The following is a 24812-nucleotide window of genomic DNA, read 5'->3' as shown; positions in this document are numbered from 1 at the left end:
TGCACAAAAGCATATGAACAATCAGGCTTCTGGTTCCATGAAGTAAGAAAAGTGGGCTGTGGCCATTCAAGGCTTTTCCTTCTCTTTCCATCCATATACGGAAACCTCATGAGATGCTCCCAGCACATCAGATCCACTTTGGGGTTTTTTTGGGCTGTGCTGCCACACGGTTTGCGGGATCTTAGTTCCCCAACCAGGGATCAAACCCATGCCCCCTGCAATGGAAGCGTGGAGTTCTAACCACTGGACCACCAGGGAATTCCCCATCAGATCCAGTTTTTAACTACAATTGCTCTCTTGGTGTATCTGTCAAGGTTCAACCAGAGAATCAGGACCAGCAGGAGATGTATATTAAGAGATTTATTGGAAGGAATTCGCTTCCATGATTAAGAGGCTGGTTGGTCATGTCAGAAATCCCTAGGGCAGGGTGTCAAGAAGGGAAGACAGAGGGCTTCCCTGGTGGCCCAGTGGTTGAGAGTCCACCTGCCAATGCGGGGGACACGGGTTCGTGCCCCGGTACGGGAAGATCCCACATGCCACAGAGCGACTGGGCCCATGAGTCATGGCCGCTGAGCCTGCGCGTCCGGAGCCTGTGCTCCGCAACGGGAGAGGCCACAACAGTGAGAGGCCCGCACACCACAAAAAAAAAAAAAAAAAAGAGAAGGGAAGACAGAAGCTCTCAGGCAGCAGCTGAACCTGTCATCCACAGGGAGAATTTCTTCTCTGAAGGAAGTCTCAACCCTCCCCTTTGGGCCTTTCAACTGATCGAGTCAGGCCCACACAGGTAACATAGGATCAAGTCAACTGATTACGTCTATGAAATACTCTCATAGCACCACCTCCATTAGTGATGAGTGAATAGCCAGGAACTGTAGCCCAGCCAAACTAACACACCACTTGGGAAATGAACAAGTGTGTCAGTGACACAAGTCAGGTTATGCTGTGGCAAAAAAGAAAAACACACATTTGATTTATAGTTGTCACAAACCCTGGGCTCTAGACCTGTCTCTGTCACTGGAGCCACTCAGGCTCCATGTATATCCATTCCTTCCCTTGTAAAATGGTCAGATCTGGTCTGGGTAGGATTCCTGGTCTACTGAGCTAGTCAGGGCTTGATGTTTTATATTTGTGAGGGATTGTTACTAATACGCTTCTAGGTAGCTAATTGGAAACACTGCGTATGTCTTCTGGTTTACTCTCAATAAGACAACTTCAAGTTTTAACAAATTACCTTAGTGTAACCTGTCGCATAGTGGGAGTGGAATAGCAGAGGAAACCTTGCCTTTAGACCTGGCAGGAAGGACAAGAACCAGAAGACCAACAGTAAGTGCATTTTATTTCTTTGTCCTTTGACATGTTCAGAGTCAGAACAGTGAGTGCTATGTGGAGTTAGGAAGAAAACTCTAAACCCCAGTTTGTGTTAGCTTGCTTTGTGGTATGCAAATACCTACCAAGCAGAGAGAGAAGTTTACTGCCCATTTCCCCTACTTTGAAGCTCAAAGACTATGAAGATGAGCCCCCTAAGAAGGGGAATTGGTAGACCCTCAATTTGGAGAATTTGCATGTTGCAAACTTTGTCTTTCACACAGTTGAGTTGGAGAGATTTTTTGTTTTCCTTCCAGTTCTTTAATCATGAAAAATTAGAGCTCACACTTCCGTCATATGGTTCTATTCACCTCATCAGGCTGCAAAGAGGAGGGACTGGGGCTTGATCAAATTGGAGGATATTCACTGGTTCAGCTCTAAGGTGTTGAAAAAATCCATTGTTGAAATAAGTCCTAGCTTGAAAAAATTCACTTACACTCAACATAAAACTCATCACTCCCTTCAACATAGACCCTTGGTTTTTAACTCCGTCACCAAATTGTAAGACCTACCATTAAGACCTAAGAAACAAGGAATGGGGCCAAGGTCCTCAGTTATTGTATGTTAAAGTGTCAGCAAGAGCATAGCTCTGTGAAGGGAAGTCCCAGCTAACTCTCAACTTCTTTCTAAGCTGGCTCCCACACTTACAGAATGATTAAATTGGTCAGCTGATGTTGATGGTTCTACTTCTGGCTTTCCAGCAGAGGAGCTGAAATTCGCATTCCATGGAAGGAGAGATGCGAGTTCTGAAAGGTCAGACACATTGCTCCTCCCCGACCCTGTGCCTTTCTCTCTCTTCTTCTCTTCTTGTGCCCTGCAAAATGGCCAAGAACTGCAGGTAGACATGAGTGGCACGTGGGTATCAAAAAACAACATCCAATTATCTGACCATGTTTGCAGGAGGCCTCTTCCACTTTTCTTTCTGTACCACGGTCACTTCTATTTTTCATGTCAACTGAAGTAGAATATGTCTTAGCTATTTCAGTATCGCATGGAAGATACAGCTGTCTTTCACCTGGTACAAAAACAACAGTTTGAACATGTATTTGAATTCAAATATTCAAATTATATGCAAATCACCTGGCCAAAGGTGACTCCAGCTTTTCCTGCACTCCCATCGAGTTCTCTTGCACAAGTTTAAGTTTGGGGTTAGGGCTAGGGCTCTGTATCCAGGAGACACTTGGGGTCTAGTTCTAAGAAATGAACACAAGGAAACCAACATCCTTGAAGCTTCATGGGCCTAGAGAATGTCTTTTCATGTGCTTGACTTTTCTGTTTGTTTATTTGGGGGAGACTGTAGGCTGATGGAATCATGGGTGTGCTAAAGACCCCCAAATCACTCCTTGTTACCATCACTTCAGTAGAAGTAAAATAAAGTGTTATCTCCATTTTGAGAGGGGGCATTGGTAAGGCGTATATTTGCTGGAAACAAGTGCCTTTTTAGAGACACTCCTTGACAGTCCAAATTAGGGCAATTCAATCACATGACCTCAGCAGAAGGGCCTGACACCCTCCCACCCCTGAGCCCCAGTCATATTTTTTTCATGAGTTAATGATACCTTTAATTCAAATAGGACTACAGGATTATTACTTATTTTTTAATTTATTGTATTGAAGTATAGTTGATTTACAATGTTGTGTTAATTTCTGCTGTACAGCAAAGTGACTCAGTTATACATATATATACATTCTTTTTCATATTCTTTTCCATATAGTTTATCACAGGATATTGAATACAGTTCTCTGTTCTACACAATAGGACCTTGTTGTTTATCCATTCTCTATATAATAGTTTGCATCTGCTAATCCCAAACTCCCAGTCCATCCCTCCCCCTCCACCCCCTTGGCAACCACAAGTCTGTTCTCTATGTCTATGAGTCTGTTTCTGTTTCTTAGATAAGTTATTTGTGTCATATTTTAGATTCCACATATAAGCGATGTCAAATGGTATTTGTCTTTGTCCTTCCGCCCAGTCATGTTTTTAAATCTTCATATTTTAAGGTACCTAACCACAAACAGAGCTTACAAGTCTGGGTAAACTGTTGTTTACTTCTGTTTAGGTTTTATCTCTTCCCTGACTCATCTTGCAATGTGTTGAAAAATGGCGAGTAAATATTTAATTTGAATGCTGACATTTTAAGAAGAAAAACTATTAAAGAGTGGAAAGTTCCTTTCCACACCTGTATCAAACATCAGGTGTGGATTGATGCATCGACACAGACAGCTTTCGCACCAGCCTCAGCCCTACAACCTGGCTTGTGATGCCCGATGACACACTGGCCATAAAAAGCGCACATTTTCAAAGGATTTCTCTGAGAGTCCAGTCAGTTCAAGCAGTTTAAGCTGAAGCTCCAGGCTGCCAATATAGTGTAAGCTCTTCCCTCTCTGCTGCCCTGCCACAAAAAATACCAAGCTCCATATTTTTTAGTTGCTTCAAGAGATAATACAAAACGATAAGACTTTGGTAATCTATAGAACAACTTGTTTCTTACACAAGTCACAGCAAGTCATGTAAGTACAAGCTGAACATTATTTTAGAAGTGGAGCTTTTATGTATAATGGGCTTATAAACCCATTCGCTCCTAAATCCTGCTAATTATGCATTTTGTCACAAATAGCCAAGCGCCTGTGAAAACCTAGTTTAATAATATTTTAATAATGTCATTTCTTTATGCACAAAAATTGATTTTAGATGTTAACTGCACATTGTGAATAAAGCAAAATTGAGTCCAAAACATTAAAAATAAGAATGTCGGGCACCAGATGTACTTCTTCTGAAGAATAAACTCTCAAGGACACAATTATAAAATAGACACAGGCTTTTTCTCTGCACCCACTCTAAACCAGGTCTTCAATAAATCCAAGCTGGTACTACTGGTGATACAGCCATCAAAATGAAGAAGTTGGGGACATAGCATATGGCCAAAGAGCCATTCAGTTTCTCCTTATCATCAGATATCACTGTCTTGTTTACTTTTGAAGGCACAGTCCAGCCATAATAACCTCTGAATTTCAAAATCTTTGAACCTAAAAGAGTATTAATTCAAAATCAGTAAATTCTAACTAATTGAAATGAAGAGAAACTAACAGATAAGGAATTATTTCTCTAAAATATTATGAATCAAATAATACAAAATAAAACACATTTTTTGAAGAAAAGAATTCAAAACATGTTTTGCCTCACCCCTCAGTTTTCCTGGATTGATTCATCAACAATTTCTTCCCAGCTCTTAATGTCAAGTGTCTGAATTCCTCAAGGGGACTGCTCTGCTGTTCATTGTCTTGAACTCACCTTGTCAGAATCTTTTTTCCTTTTTAAGAGTCTGTTCTATGTCCTGGAAAATCTCCCAGCTGTGGTTATTCTTGTGTAAATCTGACCCCTTCATCTTTGCCTCAATTCTGCTTTTTTTTAATAGTGGCAACAAAGAATGCCACATGCCAGTCTAGATGCCTGCCCTAACTTTCCAATTAAACCCCGAGGCTGTCTATGAGAATGACTCAGCAACTGACATTTTTAGGGCCTTTATACTCTTTCACAAAACCACCAAAAGATGTTCAACTAAATCACCCTACCAGAGAGCACAAATATAAGAGGAGAAAACCTAATATTTCACATTCCCCTGACCATCCATACCTGGTAACTACAGTCCCTGTAGCTTCTACTTCAAAGTCAAAATGTACAGGTTGGTGCCCAGAGTAAAGCAGGATCCCCAAAGCTGACAGATGCTGTCTTTAGGTTTTCTGTGGTATTTTGGCTTAAACTAGGATCATAATTTTTTCTGCAGTTTGAACTACTTAATAAAGCCTTCCTGTTTTAGACCTGATTTAGATACCAGGTCCTTACAGAGGAAAGGCAAAAATGTATGTGTGTGTGTGTGTGTGTGTTGTATGTGTGTGGTGTGTGTGTGGTGTGTGTGTGGTGTGGGTGGTGTGTGTGTGAGTGTATGTCTGTGTGTGTGGTGTGTGTGGTGTGTGTGGTATGTGGTGTGTGGGGTGTGTGTGTGTGTGTGTGGTGTGTGTGAGTGTGTATGCGGTGTGTGTGTGTGATGTGTGTATGTGTGTGGTGTGTGTGTGTGGTGTGTGTGGTGTGTGTATGTGGTGTTTGTGTGGTGTGGGTGGTGTGTGTGTGAGTGTATGTCTGTGTGTGTGGTGTGTGTATGTGTGTGGTGTGTGTATGTGTGTGGTATGTGGTGTGTGTGTGTGTGGTGTGTGTATGTGTGTGGTATGTGGTGTGTGTGTGGTGTGTATGTGTGGTGTGTGCAGGGTGTGGTGTGTGTGGTGTGTGTGTGAGTGTGTGTGTGTGTGGTGTGTGTATGTGTGTGGTATGTGGTATGTGTGTGGTATGTTGTGTGTGTGTGGTGTGTGTATGTGTGGTGTGTGCAGGGTGTGGTGTGTGTGGTGTGTGTGAGTGTGTGCGTGTGTGGTGTGTGTATGTGTGTGGTGGGTGGTGTGTGTGTGTGTGTGGTGTATGTGTGTGTGTGGTGTGTGGTGTGGGTGGTGTGTGTGTGTTTATGGTGTGTGTGTGTGTGTGTGTGGTGTGGGTGTGGTGGGTGTGGGGGGGGTGTTGTGGGTGGTGTGGGTGATGTGTGTGTGAGTGTGTGTGTTTGTGGTGTGTGTGTGGTGTGTGTGGGGGTGGCTGGGTGTGTGTCCGGTGTGTGTGGTGTGTGTGTGTGTGTATACATGTATAAAGGCCACATGTACAAACAAAAACCACAAATTAGAAGGCTTCCTTTTGCCAAAAGAGGCACTCTGACTATTTTTTGCTTTAAATAGTGACCCAACCCCCAACCTTGACCATTGTGCATTTAAGGTAAACTTGGATTTAAAATTCACAACCAACCTTTGGAGAATTTAACAGTAGTATAGAGTGAGGTTTACCTGATTATAAACGAGTAAAATATAGCCCTTCTCCACAGCACTCACAGGAGAAATTCCAACCACTGGTGATTCCAACACCTTACATAAGATCAGAAGCTGCTCCCAAGAAGGGCTGTCTTCCAAGCCTCAGTCCAGGAGAGGAGCAGAGCCAAGGATTGAACTTGGTTTGTTCCTTTGATAAGAATGGAGATCTGTCCTGCTGGAGGGCTGGAACCACCAGCTTACCATGGGCTGACCTGCAGCCACGCTACCCAAAGCTCAGGATTCTCTGTGCCTCCCTATCCTTTCCAGTCTCTAAGCCACCAAAGAGCCCAGCACCAGCTCCTCAGTGAAGCTGGTGGACCCTTCACAAGCCCTCAGCTGGTTCCTCAAATGCCTCCTCTGCTCAGGGTTCATGGCTGTCCTGTGCTTCATGGACATAGGACAGAGCAAGAGACGTGGGTAGGAGGCACTCTTGTGCTTTCAAGGGATGGTTATGAAGAAACTGAATATACCAGATGTAGCAAGAGACAGGAGGGAAGAAGCACTCCCATTCATTCAAGAGATAGTTATGGACAAACTGAAATATACTAAACATACTTCTACCTGCTGACGTGCAGAGCTCACCAGGCTGTAAACCTTGAGCTCCAGATGTTAAGGGCTGAATTGTGTCCCCTCAGGATTCACAAGCTGAAACGCTAACTTCCAATACCTCAGAATGGGGTCATATTTGGAGGTAAGGTCTTCAAAGAGGTAGTTAATTTAAAATGAGGTCCTTAGGGTGAGTGCTAATCCAGTATGACTGGTGTCTTTATAAGAAGAGGAAACTAGGACACAGACAGGTACAGAAGGCAGATTATGTGGGGAAACAAGGAGAAGATGAATATCTACAAGCCAAGGAGACAGGCCTCAGACGAAACCAACCCTGCTGACACCTTGATGTCAGACTTCTACCTTCCAGAACTGTGAGGAAATCAATTTCTGCAGTTTCAAGCCACTCAGTCTGCACTGCTTTGTTACTGCAGCCCTAGCAAACTAAAACACCAGAGTGGCAATCTAGGGTAGTGACTGAGGCAACAGTGAGTAAATAAATACCAATTTTATAATATAACAAATACCTACTTAGTCTTTGTCTTCTGCCTGCCACCCTTCTAAGGGCTTTTCATCCCTCACAAGAGTCGCATAAGCTGGGTGTCACACTACCTCCACTTTACAGATGAGGAAAGTAAAGTAGAGGGAATTTAAGGGTTTGCCCAACGTCACACAGCTTAAGCAGCGGAGCTGAAATTTAAACCCAGGCAGTCTAACCCCAGGTTACGTTTTCCCATTCTTATACATAGTAAAGATGAATGTTGCAAAGAAAAATAGGGTTAGAAATTGATGGGGGGTAGAGAGGAGCTCTATATTAGGTAGGGTGTCAGGGAAGCCTCAGAGGAAGTGATGATTTTAACCATAACCTGAATGATGTGACAGAGAGAGGCATGCAAGGACATAGAGGAAGGGCTTTCCTGGCAAGTACAATGGCCCCAGGAGGGAAGGAGCTTGGCATGTGGAAAGAAGAGCAAGAAAACAGGAGATCAGTAAATGCAGTTATGGGGAGAATGCCTGGAGATCCTGCAGGGACTTATAGGTCTCCTGAAACCTAGATTTTATCACAAGTGTGCTGGACAACCAGGGAGCAAGGTCATCTGATTTATGCTCAAAGCCAACAATGGCTCCCCCTGTCATGTAGAGAATGAACGATAGAACGTCCAAGACAGTTATCAGGAGGTCAGGAGTAGACCAAGTAAAAAGTGATCCTGCCTCGAACTAACGTAGTAGCTGTGAAGATGGTGGGAAACAGGCAGACCTGGGATTTACTTAGAACAGAGAGTCCATGGTCTTCCCCTGAGAAAGGATTAAACTCAAGGTGGAGAAAAATGGTCACAGATGAGGTAATTGCAGAACAATTGATGGCTAACTTTTGAGATATTAACTGTGAGGATAACAGGACTCAGGATTCGCTTAAGGTTAAGGATTTGCTTAACTATATATCTTGGAGATTTTTCCATGATAATTACCTAGAGCTATATTTTGGTCTTTCATATATTAGAGTTATTATTTTACGTTAAGCCTTCAAATCTTTAAAATATTTTTATTTTTCTTTATCTTCCATTTTATGGTCTAGGTTTGCTTTGCTTTGTTGTGTGTTTTTTTGCAAATTGTAGTTTGGCAGACGGAGTCTCATTTCATTCTTCCCTAATATATCCTATACTTGTATCTCAGTTCTTCAGACAGAATCTATTGCCTCCTCACCATAAACTATATTCAGATTCAGGTTCTTTGATTTTCATCCACCTTTCCTCTTTCTCCTTCACTATCTGGTGATACTGTTATTCCTAGTTCATCTAGTGTTTATCTTTATTCCCTTAAATTATATTCTTATTGTTCCCTATTTGATTTTTCAGCTTTAAACATATCTGATCTTTTTGCTCTGTAAGGTAAGGAACTTTGCAGTCTTTCACTACCTTCATCTTCTCTACCTACCTCCTGAATTTTGTTAGTTATATTATTATTTTAACATTGCCATTGTTTTCACTTCTCTGTTCTTTTCTGTAATAATAATTTCCATGACAATTTTATCCTTAGATCTATATGCAAATGGATTCATCACTCACTGTAACATTTTCTCATGGTTTCTCCATTCTTCACTTAATGCAGCTGAGATTTGATGCATGATATCTTCAAAAAAGGCTCGTGGAGAACTATCTTTCTCTTTTTTAAACATCTTTATTGGAATATAATTGCTTTACAATACTGTGTTAGTTTCTGCTTTATAACAAAGTGAATCAGCTATATATATACATATATCCCCATATCTCCTCCCTCTTGCGTCTCCCTCCTTCCTTCCCTATCCCACCCCTCTAGGTGGTCACAAAGCAACAAGAACTATGTTTCTTGAGTGCTAGCATCTTTAAAACATATCTCTTCATGGCTGAGTAATATTCCATTGTATATATGTACCACATCTTTTTTATCCATTCTTCTGTTGATGGACATTTAGGTTGCTTCCATGCCCCGGCTGTTGTAAATAGCAATGAGCATTGGGGTGCATGTATCTCTTTGAATTATGGTTGTGCAATTTGCAGAGATGTGGATAGACCTAGAGACTGTCATACAGAGTGAAGTAAGTCAGAAAGAGAAAAACAAATATCACATAATATCTTTATATGTGGAATCTAGAAAAACAATACATATTTGAACTTATTTGCAAAGCAGAAATAGAGACACAGATGTACAGAACAGACATATGGATAGGGGGGTGGGGATGAATTGGGAGACTGGGATTGCCATATATACACTACTTTGTATAAAATAGATAACTAATGAGAACCTACTGTGTAGCACAGGGAACTCTACTCAATGCTCTGTGGTGACCTAAATGGGAAGGAAATCCAGAAAAGAGTGGATATATGTATATTCATAGCTGATTCACTTTGCTGTACAGCAGAAACTAAGGCAACATTGTAAAATAACTATACTCCAATAAAAATTAATTTAAAAAATTTAAAAAGTAAAAGATATCTCTCAGGTATCTTGACTAGGTATAAAATTTAACTAGGTATAGGTATAAAATAAGAGTAGGTATAAAAATATTTGTCTCACTTTCTTTTCCTAAGGACTTCAAACCATGTTCCATTGTCTTCTAGCACTGAATGTTTCCAGAGAGATATCTAAAGACAGTCCGCATTTCCCCTTCTCAGTGTGTTCTTTGTACTTTGATGCCTGTAGAATTATTTCCTTTTCTTTGAAGTCCAGTACCTACATCAGTATACACATCAATGTCCATGAATTTTCTTCCTCCTCCAAGAAGGACACAGTATGCCCTATCAATGTTAAGAATTGAGCTTTATCTGAAAATCTTCTTAAATGATATGTTCAAATATTTTTTCTATTGATTTATTCTGTTTTCTTCTCCAAGGACACAAAGAATATGTTGAGTCACCATTGTCTTTCATGCCCATCATGTACTATTCAGTCCTTTTTTTTTCACTCTTCTGTTTGTTTTCTTTTTATTTTGCTCATTTTCTCAAGTCTGCACTCCATGTCTCTGTATTTTTATCAGTGTCTTTTCTCTTTTGTCCATATCCAAGGTAGCTTCTATTATTATATTCACTTTACTTTTCTCATCTAGGTCATTTTTAATTTATTCTGTTGTTTTGTCATTTCCTCCTACAGCTCAGGAGTCTCTGCTTTTAGTTCTTGAAGTATTAAGGTTATTTTTCACCAGTTCTTTGAGTTTGCGGAGAAACATTTTGTTGTCTTTTTCATCTACTCTGCTACAAAATGTTTCCTTGTGTTTTTCCTCAGTACTACAAAATGTTTCCTTGTGTTTTCCCTCAGTAGCCTCTAGTTTGTCTCTTTTTTGGCAAAAAGTTTTGAATAGATTCTCTGCTCATTCCTCATCAATAAGGAGCATTCTCCCTGGATCAGCTATCTGTGAAAGGACAGTCTAGAGAGGACCCAAGAAAGCACTGAAAATTAACAGGGGGTCTCTGGCTCAAAGTGAAGCTCTAATAGTGGATTTTGTCAGAGGGTGTAGTCCTTAAATCACTACAGCTAAGAAAGATTGGCAGCCACAGAGATGCCAATCGTCACAGTTCCTCCTCCATTCAGCTACCCAGGGAGACTGTTTCTTGCAGATCTGAGCATTTTCTCATTTCCTTCTGTTTCCTGTGGCCCCTCTGTGGTGTCACACACTGTCCAGGGAGACTCCCACAGGCAGCCCTACATCTTCATCTTGTTGTTCTAAACATTGGTTGTGCCCCAGGATGGAGAAGACCATGCTCTGCCAGTTCTGCCATAGGTCACCAGTGTCCATCAGTCATTCTTTCTCACTGACAGGCTTCATTGTGATCCAATTTCTGCTGCATATGGTGCATATCCTTCATACATAGTTTGGGACTACAGACATTTCCTAGTTTCACAAAAAAAATAATAAAATTCTTTTTTGTTTCTTTGTCTCTGTGCTGTTTTCTGAAGGAGACAAAGAAGCCCTTGTCTTATCATCTTCAAAGTAGGTATCTCCACAAACAATGGCTTAAATAAATACTACTTTTTCTTTGTTTCTACCCCTAGAGAGTTCAATTCAGTATGTCTGCAATGGAGCATAATCATCTCTAGGCTTAGAAAGAGCCCACAGGCAAAGAATCTGAAGCATTTAGGATGCCACTCAATGGTACTCCTATTCAGAGTACGGACTGATGAACCATATAAAGTGATCTCACACTGGAAGGAAATCAAGTAACCATCATATTTATCCATATCAGCACCCTAGCCAGACACTTCCCCCAGTGCAGAGACCATTGATCAGACCTAAGACTGAAGAGAGGTGGCTTATTGTCACCATGCTGGTCTTTCCCATTTTTGCTTTAATTTTGAAATTTTTTGGACCAACAGAAGTCACAAAAGTAACAATACAGTACACATCCTTGTACCCTTCACCTTTCACATTTGCCTTATTTGTGGATTCCCTCTCTCTCTTTTGGACCATTTGAGAATTAGTTGTAGATGTCAAGATACTTCACCCCTAAGTATCTTAGCATGAATATCCTGGGAACAAGGACATTCTCCACATTGGTTTGAATACCACCTGCTCCACAGGCTCCCTTGTTGATCTCAGTAGAGATAGGGAGTCAGGAACAGAGAGGGTAGATTCTCACATAGGAACCGGAAGCACAAAATCACCCTGAGTTCAGGACGTGAAAGAATGAATTAGGGAGAGGGCAAGAAAAATGCTAGCAGGGCCTCCAGGGGAAAGGGTCCAGGCCACAGGAAGGAATTGAAAATGTTTACGCTGGTTGCTGCTTTAAGTTGAGTAATTCTATCCCCACCCCTACACCAGAGAATGTGATCCAGTGAATGCCACAATATTGTATAGAATTGCCTCTGTGATATTTAGAAAGCGAACTTGAGTGATTTTAAAATGCAGGGAACCTGAAGAGCTTTAAAGATGATGTTTGGATGCCCCCATCCCCCATGCTTCTGGCCATGACTCCCTGACTGATGGGGAAAGCAAACACCATCTGCCCAATGCCCAGCCCCACAGAGGTTCCAGACTTAGGAAAGAATTTTTGCCTTGAGCTCCCTGAATCCTAGCTCCACCCCTCCCCCTTGCCTTCTGCTGTCCTCTGGGACAGGGAGCCTGAACATCTGCTGCCTGTCAGAAACTGAGGCTCCTGGCTGTGCTGGGCCAAACAGCCCACCTTGTAACTAATGGTGGCAGGAGTCATTTTCTTTTCCTATGGATAAATATCAAAAAATTGGGGATCACTGAATTGTCAGTGGGAAGCCCATTATTGGGAATACATGGTTTAGAGAAAGATTCACTATCTGGGGGCAGGACTGGGTTTCCTAGCTCAGCAGCACTGAGAGGGCCATGTGAACACAGCACAAAATTATGCAATGACTGGTCCACAGGGACAGAGGGTCCCCAGCAGATGCAGTCACTCTCAACTTCTGCCTTTTGAATTGGAAATTTACGGTCGAATTTTTAGGTCTCATAAGGCATAAAGGAAGCTATTTTTTCTGCTCCACTTATTTTTTTTGTCTCAAAATTACTTAAAATGCACAAATGATGCAAACCCATTTTCACTGACACAGACTAGGAATCTCAACCATCCTTTTCTCTCCTCCAGTTTTGTATAGAAAGGTCCCAGGGATAGCTAGAACAAAACAAGGTGAAGGTCATATCAATTCTCCAAAAGGAGAGCCTCTCCAATAGAGAGGCTTACGAGAATGAAAATTCCATTTCTCTCTTTCCTTTAAAGCCCTAGAACATGAAAGCCACATCCCACTCCAAAATCTTTTCATTAACTGCATCCTCACTGCAACACTTAGAATCAGGGCAGGTCTGAGTGGCAGAAGAAGAAGCGGGTGGCACCAAGAGAAGAAAAGAAAAAATACATAGAAAAGACAAAAACAGAAAACAATTTTTTTTAGTTTAATTCCCTTTTGGTCAGAGGACATAGTCCATGTGATTTCAATTCTTTTAAGTTTGTTAAGGTTTGTTTTATGGCCCAATATATGTTGCATCTTGGTATACATTCTGTGGTCACCTTAAAAGAATGTACATTCTGCTGCTGTTGGGTAGAGTACGCTATGAATTAGATCCTATTGGTCAATGGAGTTGCTGAGTTCCTCCATATTTCTGCTGATTTTCTCTCTAGTTGTTCTAACAACTGTTAAGGAGTTGAAGTTTTCAACTATACTTGTGGTTTTGCATATTCATCCTTTCAGTTCTATCAGTTTTTTCTTTACATATTTTACATCTCTGTTGTTTGATGTATATTCATTTAAGCTTGCTACATGTTCTTGGTTGGTTGACCCTTTGTCACTATGTAATGTTTTTCTTCATGCCTGGTATTTTCTGTGCTCTGAAGCCTATTTTATATTCTAATAAAGCCATACCAGCTTCCTTTTCATTAATGTTTGTGTGTTATATCTTTTTCCATCTTTTTTACTTTCAACATATTTATACCATTACGGGAAACAAAGTTTACTGTGTTTACCTCTATATTTGTTCTTTCTATGTCTTTTCTCAGTTTATGGTGTACCAGAAATCCTTCTTTTATCATTTTCTCTTTGTTTAGATAACTTCCTTCACCGTTCTTTTAGAGTGAGTCTGCTTTTGACAACTTCTCTTTGTTTTCCTTCATCTAAGAATGGCTTGATTTCCTCTTAATTCATGAAGGATGTTTTTGCTGGTATAGAATTCTGGGCTGATGATTCTTTGCTTTCAGTAACTGAAAAACATTGTGCTACTGCCTTCTGGCCTCCATAGATTCTGATGAGAAATCCACTGTCATTTGAATTCTTTTTCCCCTGTAAGTAAAGTGTCATTTCTCTGGATTCTCTCAAGATTGAGAGAGTGGCATGGACATATATACACTACCAAATGTAAAACAGATAGCTAGTGGGAAGCAGCCGCATAGCACAGGGAGATCAGCTCAGTGCTTTGTGACCACCTAGAAGGGTGGGATAGGGAGGATGGGAGGGGGATGCAAGAGGGAGGAGATATGGAGTTATATGTATATGTATAGCTGATTCACTTTGTTATACAGCAGAAATTAATACACCATTGTAAAGCAATTATACTCCAATAAAGATGTTTAAAAAAAAAAGATTTTCTCTAGTATTCATAAGTTTGATTATGATGTGTCTTTGTGTGGGTTTATTTGGATTTATCCTGTATTGGATTTACTAAGCTTCTTGAATTTGTAGGTTATTTTTTAACTTGGGAAGATTTGAATACTCTTTTACTCCCAGCCTCTTTCTGCTCTTCTTCTGGTACTCTACGGCATAATTCTTAGAACTTTATTATAGCGCCACAGGTTCCCAAGCCTCTGCTCATTCCTTTTTCAGTCTATTTTCTCTCTATTGCTCTGATTGAATAATTTATACTATTCTGTCTTCAAGTTCACTGCTTTTTTCCTCTGTCCCCTTCAGTCTCCTGCTGAGCCCACTCCCTGAGCATTTTTTGCAGGAACTGTAATTTTTAGTTCTAGTATTTCCATTTGGTTCTTCTCTACACTTGCTAAAATTTTTTGCTGAAGCTTACCATTCTTTGCTAAGATTTTTTAAAAATTTGTTTCATCATGTTTGTAATTGCTTGTTGAATCCTTTGTATGATGGCTGCTTTAAAATTCTCAGATAATTCTGAAATCTGTGTCATGTCAGTGTTGGTGTTTGTCTTTTCTCATTCAGTCTGAGCTCTTTCTCTTCCTTATTGTGACAAGTGAATTTTTTTAATTGAAACCTAGGCATCAGAAGGATTGTAAGACTCTGGATCTTATTTAAATCACATATTAGAGCAGTTCTCCTCTGACACCACTCTGGTGGTTGTGGGGTTTCACCTAATTACTACCTAGTATGATGTCCGTCTCCACTGACATGAGGATGAGGGAGGATCCTTGTTACTACTGGGTGGGAATGAGAGTTTAAGCTCCCCAATGTGTCTCCAGTGATACCAACCTGGACAAGAGGGGTACCTCATTGATGTTTCCCCTGTGGTTTCCACTACACCTTGTGGAAGTGGCATTGTTATTGATGAGTAGTAGTGGAAGTCCTGACTCTGTACTAGGATTCTCCTAATGCTACCTCAGTGAGGATGGGGAGGGCTGCTTCACTACTTCTGAGTCTGGAGAGAAGTCCAGGCTCCCCATGTGGTCTCTAGGGGGAAGCTATTACCCCTCAGAAAGAATGAAAATCTGGGATCCTCACTTTGTCTACTCTGATACCCCCTGGCAGGAGGTTTGAGGTGCATTGCTACAGCCTGGCAAGGGTAGGAGTCTAGGCTCCCCACTCATCCTCTGCTCTCAGGGTGGTGTCACAATTTTTTTCCATGTAGTTTTGGCTGGAGTAGAGCTGTTATTATCTAAACGTTTTGTCTTTCTAGACTACCTCTTTCCTAGTCCTTTGGCTAGAGAAGGCAGACTTTTGGGAGGCATTTCTGTCTGTATCCATTGACATTTCCCAGTTGCCAACTTCTATAGTGTCTGGTCTAGGACATAAGAAGCAAAAAGGAAAAAACAAAAACAAAACACAGGAAACTCACCACCATGTTGTTCTTCAGGCTCAAGGTCCCTGGTTACTCTGCCGTCCTCTCTCCACTTTTTGTGTTTGTTATAGGTATTGATATACATACAGGCAGACCTCGTTTTCTTGTGCTTCACTTTATTGCACTTAGCCAGCACTGCATTTTTTACAAATTGAAGGTTTGGGGCAACCCTACATCAAGCAAGTCTATTGGCACCATTTTTTTCATCAGCATTTACTCACTTCCTGTCTCTATGTCACATTTTGGTAATTCTCACAATATTTCAAACCCTCCACCAGCACAACGATTACAACTTGCTGAAGCCTCAGATGATGGTTAGCATTTTTAGCAATAAAGTGTTTTTTTAATTAAGGTATGTGTATTTTTTTAGACCTGGTGTTATTGCACACTTATCAGATAATAGTGTAAACGTAACTTTCATATGCACTGGGAAACCAAAACAATTGTGCGACTCAGTTTATTATGATATTTACTTTATTGTTGTGGTCTGGAACCTAACCCACTATATCTCTGAGGTATGATTGTAATGTTCATGGTTTTTTAGTTGCACTTAGTGAGAAGAATAGAGAAAAGTACACGTATACCATTTTCCCAGAAGCTCAATTTGGATGATTAATTGTAAATAGAGAGGAAAAAAAAGAAAGGAGGGCAAAGAACAAAAGACAAAGGATAAAGGAGTGGTGTTTTCTTGTTTTCCTTTCTTCTCAGAGATGTGTGCTGCCTACAATCAGCCATGAGGTACCTAATGAAGGGGTTACCATCTCTCCTTTCCCTCCTCTGCCCAAACAGAAGTCCAAGCTGAAAATGGGCAAGAAGCACAAGAAAATGATATGATTTTTGTCAGTAAATGTTCCTCCATTCTCCAGCCCTGTAAATGTCACATTTGGTTATGAAATTGCATTTTGCAAAATAACATTTTTAAAATATTCCTCCGACTTAGTATCTTAGTATTGACACAGATGAGAGATTGAAGTACCGCATCTCCTTGTCCCCTGCATCCTTTCTCACACATGCATAAGTAACAGACTGACTCCTGGTGACTCCAATACCTGGGGCTCTCAGCTACCCATTTGGCTCCCCTAAGACCCAGTCCAGCAGGGATGGTGTCTGTTTTGAAAAGAAGCATCCACACCACTTCCCTGGACACCAACAGTGCCCAAGAGTGGCCTGGCTTGGGAAGGAACTGTTACTATGCTCCACTGGGCTCCCCATATCACTGGGGAATTTCCACATTGGTTATCCAATATTGGGCAGCCTAGTCCTAAGTTTCACCACTGAATTAATCTCCTTTCTAAAAACTTGATCATGGCCCTCCCAAAGGCTGTTCGTGATTGTACCTCACAAAACTGAGCATAAATGAATGCATGAATGGATGGATGAATGAATGAATGAATCCCTTGATCTTCACTACAACCCAGCCAGTTCTTGAGGGAGAACATAGCAAATTGCCTCCTGGCAACACAGCACAGCCCTAGCGAAGGAAGCTATCTCATTCCTGCCAATGGAAACTATAGGTAGAAGTTAAAAGGCAGGGAAGTCGTGAACTCTGAGCAACTGTTTTATCTGGGTAAACTGGAAACTGGAGAAAAATTGTTTTCTCTGGGAAATGGGCCTGGAGAGCTGTCACAGTACCTTTGTACAGGGCTCCCCAATACAACATTCAGTCATTAGCCAAATGTAAGACATTCTAGGGACCATATGTATCTCACCATTGGACTTGAGCAAGTCTTTAAAAGAGGATTCAACCTGCTGGGTGGGGCGAATTTTTCTAAACATGGCAGAGTGACCAGTTGTTTTTCCAGTCTGCTCCTGTCATTTCTCCCACTTCACCTCCACCACCACCCCTATCACCCACCTCTGATCAGATAACAAAAACAACTCCATACAAACAAAAGCAAAAGAAATTAAGGATTTTTTTGCCCTTTGAAACAATTTTAGAAGGGCTCTTACAGGTCATTCTATTGCACCACTTCCTGGAGCAGAAATCCTTCTGGAGCTTTCTGGACAAATGATGACTCAGCATCCCATGTCAGGAAACTCACAACTGCTCAAGGAAACCTTATTCATTCTATCCATTCTTTTTTTTTTTTTTTAAACAACAGAAATTTATTTTACTTTTTTTTAACGTCTTTGTTGGAATATAATTGCTTTACAATGGTGTGTTAGTTTCTGCTTTTTTTTTTTTTGCGGTACACAGGCCTCTCACTGTTGTGGCCTCTCCCGTTGCGGAGCACAGGCTCCGGACACGCAGGCTCAGCGGTCTTGGCTCACAGGCCCAGCCGCTCCGTGGCATGTGGGATCTTCCCGGACCGGGGCACGAACCGGTGTCCCCTGCATTGGCAGGCGGACTCTCAACCACTGCGCCACCAGGGAAGCCCAGTTTCTGCTTTATAACAAAGTGAATCAGTTATACATATACATATGTCCCCATATCTCTTCCCTCTTCCATCTCCCTCCCTCCCACCCTCCCTATCCCACCCCTCTAGGTGGTCACAAAACACCGAGCTGATCTCCCTGTGCTATGCGGCTGCTTCCCACTAGCTATCTATTTTACGTTTGGTAGTGTATATATGTCCATGCCACTCTCTCACTTTGCCCCAGCTTACCCTTCCCCCTCCCCATATCCTCAAGTCCATTCTCTAGTAGGTATGCATCTTTATTCCCGTCTTGCCCCTAGGTTCTTCATGACCATTTTTTTTTTTTAGATTCCATATGTATGTGTTAGCATACAGTATTTGTTTTTCTCTTTCTGACTTACTTCACTCTGTATGCCAGTCTCTAGGTCCATCCACCTCACTACAAATAACTCAGTTTCGTTCGTTTTTATGGCTGAGTAATATTCCATTGTATATATATGTGCCACATCTTCTTTATCTATTCATCTGTTGATGGACACTTTGGTTGCTTCCATGTCCTGGCTATTGTAAATAGAGCTGCAATGAACATTTTGGTACATGACTCTTTTTGAATTATGGTTTTTCTCAGGGTATATGCCCAGGAGTGGGATTGCTGGGTTGTATGGTAGTTCTATTTTTAGTTTTTTAAGGAACTTCCATACTATTCTCCATAGTGGCTGTATCAATTTACATTCCCGCCAACAGTGCAAGACGGTTCCCTTTTCTCCACACCCTCTCCAGCACTTATTGTTTGTAGATTTTTTGATGGCCATTCTGACCAGTGTGAGATGATATCTCATTGTAGTTTTGATTTGCATTTCTCTAATGATTAATGATGTTGAGCATTCTTTCATGTGTCTGTTGGCAATCTGTATATCTTCTTTGGAGAAATGTCTATTTAGGTCTTCTGCCCATTTTTGGATTGGGTTGTTTGTTATTGAGCTGCATGAGCTGCTTATAAATTTTGGAGATTAATCCTTTGTCAGTTGCTTCATATGCAAACATTTTCTCCCATTCTGAGGGTTGTCTTTTCGTCTTGTTTATGGTTTCCTTTGCTGTGCAAAAGTTTTTAAGCTTCATTAGGTCCCATTTGTTTATTTTTGGTTTTATTTCCATTTCTCTAGGAGGTGGGTCAAAGAGGATCTTGCTGTGATTTATGTCATAGAGTGTTCTGCCTATGTTTTCCTCTAAGAGTTTGATGGTGTCTGGCCTTACATTTAGGTCTTTAATCCATTTTGAGTTTATTTTTGTGTATGGTGTTAGGAAGTGTTTTAATTTCATTCTTTTACATGTAGCTGTCCAGTTTTCCCAGCACCATTTATTGAGGAGGTTATCTTTTCTCCACTGTATATTCTTGCCTCCTTTATCAAAGATAAGGTGACCACATATGCGTGGGTTTATCTCTGGGCTTTCTATCCTGTTCCGTTCTATTCATTCTTTAGTTTTGTTTGGGGTTTTTGCTTCCTCTTCTTTGGAAACCAAAGGATGAATTCCTTTCAGTTTTCCAGTTGTTCCTGAAGTTGTCATCATTGTTGCCTCTGGAAGTCATGGCTCTGAGAAGGAGAAGTCCTGTGACAGAAGTATGTACAGGTGCTGGGGTACAGAGAGAACAGTCACTAGAAAACGGGTAGCTGGGTACAATGTCAAACAAGAGGTCAAATCTGAACGGATCCTCGAAGACAAGTGGGAGTTAAGTGTGCAGGCAAAGAAGATGGGAGGAGGGATGGAGCAATGCAATGCGTTCTGGTGCCAAAAGGGGCTCATTTGGCTGGAACATAGTTTAGAAGCAAGGAGTGATGGGGATTGGGCCTGGAGAGGTAGGTGGAAGCCAGGTCTCCAAGGGAAGTGTCCTGACTTACCACCAAACGGGGCAGAGTTGGGAGTGCAGAGCAGCGATTAGAGGACTCACTGGGCTCAGAACTTGTATGGTGGCTGAAAGGAAAAGAAAGGAAATAATTATGGAAACTTCTCCCTTTCTGCTTGTGAACAGAGATGGTTTAGCAAAGCTGATGCCTCTGATGAAAGTGAATGGGAGAGGCATCAGCCACTGTAAGGGCTAGGATTCCTGGAAGATAGCTCTGGAGGTGACAAGAGCCTCAGAGAGATGCTGGCCCAGAAGGCAGGCAATAGATTGAGTGAAATGAGACCAAGAGAGAATTTCAGGCTGCTTCCAAGATTCAGTACCTCGCAGTTGAGTCCTGGGAAGCTGGAGTGAACCTAGCACAGGTGCGTCCTGGGACAGGAGTGCCTACCTGAGTTGGTGGCAACGAGAATGTCGTCTGTATGTTTCAGCTGCCCAGGTCTTCTCGGTGCCTCTCTGCAGGCTTGCTCAGTATTCTCTTTAAAGGAAACCTCTTGATATGAGGTGGGTGATAATGTCTGTCTTATATTTTATGATATGTCCAGGAGCTCTAGGAAAGGAGGAATGAGTCACTCATCAATATTCCAAGAAACCTTGGAATATTGGACATTCACAAAACATTGCTGGGACGTCGATGCAGGAAGTCTAGAGTGTAGCCCACGGGGTTTCGAGCAGGGGAGGACACACACAGGGGTTTGGAAAAATTCTGCAGCCACGTGATCCAGCAGTTTCTAAACCTTAGTCCCACAACCTATCTCTCTCGAAAGAAGTTCATGTGCTCAGCATACCTCCAAGAAAGGACCCAGGGTGATTTCCCAAATCCTCTCCTCCCACCTAAGACTAAGGGCATAGGGGAATTGAGATGATATGAGTACAAGCACAACCTTGAATTCACTTAATTTATTTTTGTAAGACATCCTAATGCTTCCACGCAGTAGAACCCTCCCTAGTCTGGTCAACATGGCTGCAGTGATGCATCCTAGGGAACCCCACAGGGTGACCTGTATACAAGGGACCTTAGAAAGGGTGTCTAGGGGGGACAGGGGCTCTCACCTTGTGCAGAGGAGGCCATATCTCCAAAAGCCTCCTGGGTGGCCTGCCCAGTATGAATTTCACCTCCTCCTTCAAACACGCCCCTACAAATTTTTTTTACCACAAATTCTATCTTTAGATCACCCTAGGAGCCTTTCACTGAGTAAATCAAGGATAAAAACTAACTGTCCCATGTAAAATTGTACCACACTCTCATGGACAAGTTCTTAATTCCTCAAATCCCTTGTCCCTTGGCTGCTAAGAGGGAGCTCTCTGGGTTTCCCCAAGGTCCAGGCCTTGGCACCAGCCTCCTCCTCCCACAGCTTCACACATCACCCTACCTCTAGCCCCGGTCTCCCTCCTGAGCGACTCAGCCTGCTCCCCTTGGTCCTCTACAGTTTACACCCTAGTTTTCTAAGCTGGCCCTCTGCTACTCTTCTTTCTCTTGGCCTCAGTCTACCTGCGATCTGCTCTTCCTCGGGTACCAAGTTTCCCCACCTCTGTTTCTCCACCTGGAATATTCTGCCTCATGTCTCCCCTCCCCACATCACTCTTAGACCCCACCCTCCCTTTTTTTTTTTTTTTTTTTGGCCACTCTGTGAGGCTTGCAAGATCTTAGTTTCCCGACCAGGGGTTGAACTCAGGCCCTTGGCAGTGAAAGGGCAACGTCCAAACCACTGGACTGCCAGGGAATTCCCTCTTTGACCCTTCTTGACACAGTGAAGCTCTTCCTCTAACTCTGGTTCCATGAGTCAGAACTTCTGTGTTTGACATTCAACTCCACTCCTTCCCAGCTCTGTGACCAAGGGCAGTTTGCTGAACCTCTCTGTGCCTCAATTTCTCCATCCCCAAAGTTGGGGGTAATAGCATTTATTTCATAGGGTCATGGTGGAAATTAAATGAGATAGTCTAGCAATGCACTTAACATAGTGCCAGGGTGTAATAAATGTGAAATAAATGTGAGGGATTACTATTTTATTGTCCCAAACCATAGCTGCAAGCTGACTACTGATTTCTATGAGTTTTTTATTAGGCAAAAAAAGCAAATTAATGGTTCTTAAATCCTCTGACCGATATTTTTCTGTAGCAACTCAAGGCAATATGTGGTACCACATTATAAGAACACTTACTTGATTGGTTACCTGAGGATGGGGACATTTCCCTTTTAAATCAGTTCTCCGGTGACCTGCTATGGCATCATGTCAGGAAAGTGGAAAAGGGAAGCTGTGAATGGAGGCCACAGCTGGCATATTTATTGAGAAACCTAAGAATAAGGTGGGAGATTTGTGGCCCCTGTTTTAACCTGGAGGTGAGGTCCAATGAGGATACAAGCTCATAAAATAACATTATCATTTCCCACTTTATATAAATGTTCCTTTAAGTGGTTGTAACTTAAAAAAATCACAGTTTTCTGATGAATATAAGCACACATTTTTAGAGAGATAAAAATATCCAAAATGCAAATATGACTGGTTTGAAATACATCAACTATGACGAGTTTCCCCCTCATCCTTAAAAGCCTACTTCTGGGTTCCAGAAAGTAATGCAGTCGCACTGTTCAACCCGCAGACGTCACTCAGCTGCACCAACTACTGCCCTCTGTGTGCAAGGGAGCCCCGCGCAGCAGAAAATCCCCTCCTCCACCCTCTCTAAAACTTGGCATTCATGAATCAACCCCCTCACCCAATACACACACAGTGTCTTAGTCGTAGCTTTGAGCTACAGCCAAACTCTGTTATAATTGCCCTCATTAAAAACCCGTCTGTCATTTCAGACAGAGAGAAGTATGTATCTGGCATGGCTCCAGTAGAGAGCCACATTCACCCTAACTGAAACAGAAGTATGGGTATAAATCTCCTCACACACAACACACATCCCAAGCAAACTGCTGAGCTTTTATTTATATTCCCAGGTATGGTAGAGAGAACACAGTCATACAGTAAGAAAATTAAATACCCACTGGCCCTGAGGGTCAATACTCTCCCCAAGGAGTCTGGTATGGTTTTAACAGGACAATCGGGATTTTTCTCAGCATCTGTGGACATAGCTTGCTCAAACATGTCATCATGATTCCCCCAAACTCCAGATGTTTCTGTTATTCCATTAAATGTATGACAACACAGTTGTAAATGGAATTCCTCTTAGAGCAAAAGAACCCAGCTCTTTCAAGAAGTGTGCCAAGGTTCTGGAACCTTGTGTTCTGGTGGAGGGTGTTGGAAATGGGGGTGTGGGGTGCATGGCCACCAGCTGTTGACACTTATGATGAGTGGTCTCCTGGAAAGTAGGCAGCCTTGGGTCTTATTAGTTTCAGGGAAAATTGCTCTGTTGTATTTGGTACAAATGCCAGAGGTCAGTATTTGTCCTCTAATAGCAAGAACAGGTTATAACCCTTGACCCCCACATGGTAGCCAAAGGGAATAATGATCACACACACACACACACACACACACACACAGATATAACACTTGGGTGCATTAATACACATTTTCTCATTTGCTCTTTACAATGGGCCTGTGAATGAAGAAACACAGATAGATACTACTTATCCCCACTTTACAGATAAGCAAACTGAAGCTTCCAGAGGTTAATATAGTAAGTGGATAGGAAGTAAAACCAACACGAAAACCTTTTAAAATCCCCAACCTCTATACTTCTCACTCACTCACATTCTCAAAATAGTAAGAACATCCAAGCAGCACAGACACAGTAAATAAGAATAAATTTTCAGACCAAATAGGCTCTTTTCTCCAAGATAGTAAGATTTCTGTATCGTCTTAATTTTACAATGAGTAAACCAGTTGATTATGTCAACTATCAAAGCCTTTGGCTCCCAGAGCAAAGATATTTCTTAAGGACTCAAAGCAAAGATATCTGTCTTTTTCATCTTAAAATATTGCCAATACTCACACTCTCTCCCAAGCTAAGCATGTACAGATGCCCTCTTCACATAGCTGACTACTTCTAGGGGCACATCAGCAAACAGCAAACCATGTCTGAAATGAACAGACCAGGAAACTCTGGCCAAAATGTAAAATGCCTTGCTCAGGATCCTAGGGTGTTTCCGTGGCAGAGATTTCTGGTCTACCACACACTTCCTCCCACCGTGATGGTTGTGCCAAAGGGAGCCTCTGGAAGAGGCTACTGGGAGGTGGACTTGACTTTTCCAAAGGTCTCAGAATCCCTTACACAACTAATAAATTATGCAGTGATACACGATCACGTATGAGCATGCTTAGAAACAAAACTCAGAAAAGATGATCAGGAGGAGTAGGGGAAAATTGCAGAGATCGACTGGTACCCAGGGAAGTTCTTAGGGATAAATTTGGGAGCACAAGGAGGAAATGGAAATTGGGTAATTGCCAAGGCAGGAAAGTACCTACAACTAGGGTTTGACAGATAAAGACAGAACCATCCAGGCAGCCTGCCCTGGTTAAAAGACAAGGATTGCATGCTTACTTGCTAGAGGAGAACTGACATATTTCAAGCAGGGGTGCCTGGGTCAAGCCTGCATTTTAGATAGATCCCCCAGGATTGTTTCAAGATAAACCTTCAGTGTTGCAGGTAAGGCTGGAGACACAGGGAAGCAATATCAACATTCCCTTTAAGAGACGGCAGCGAAGGGAGGTCAAATTTAAGCTAAGTGAAATATCGGGGGTGAGGAAGAAAAAGGAGGTGGGGAGTTCCCAGATTTCTGGCTTAGGTA

This window comes from Phocoena sinus, chromosome 4 (genome assembly GCF_008692025.1).
Source record: "Phocoena sinus isolate mPhoSin1 chromosome 4, mPhoSin1.pri, whole genome shotgun sequence".
Taxonomy (NCBI): Eukaryota; Metazoa; Chordata; class Mammalia; order Artiodactyla; family Phocoenidae; genus Phocoena; species Phocoena sinus.
The sequence above is the reverse complement of the archived record's forward strand: the minus strand, read 5'-3'. Positions refer to the sequence as shown.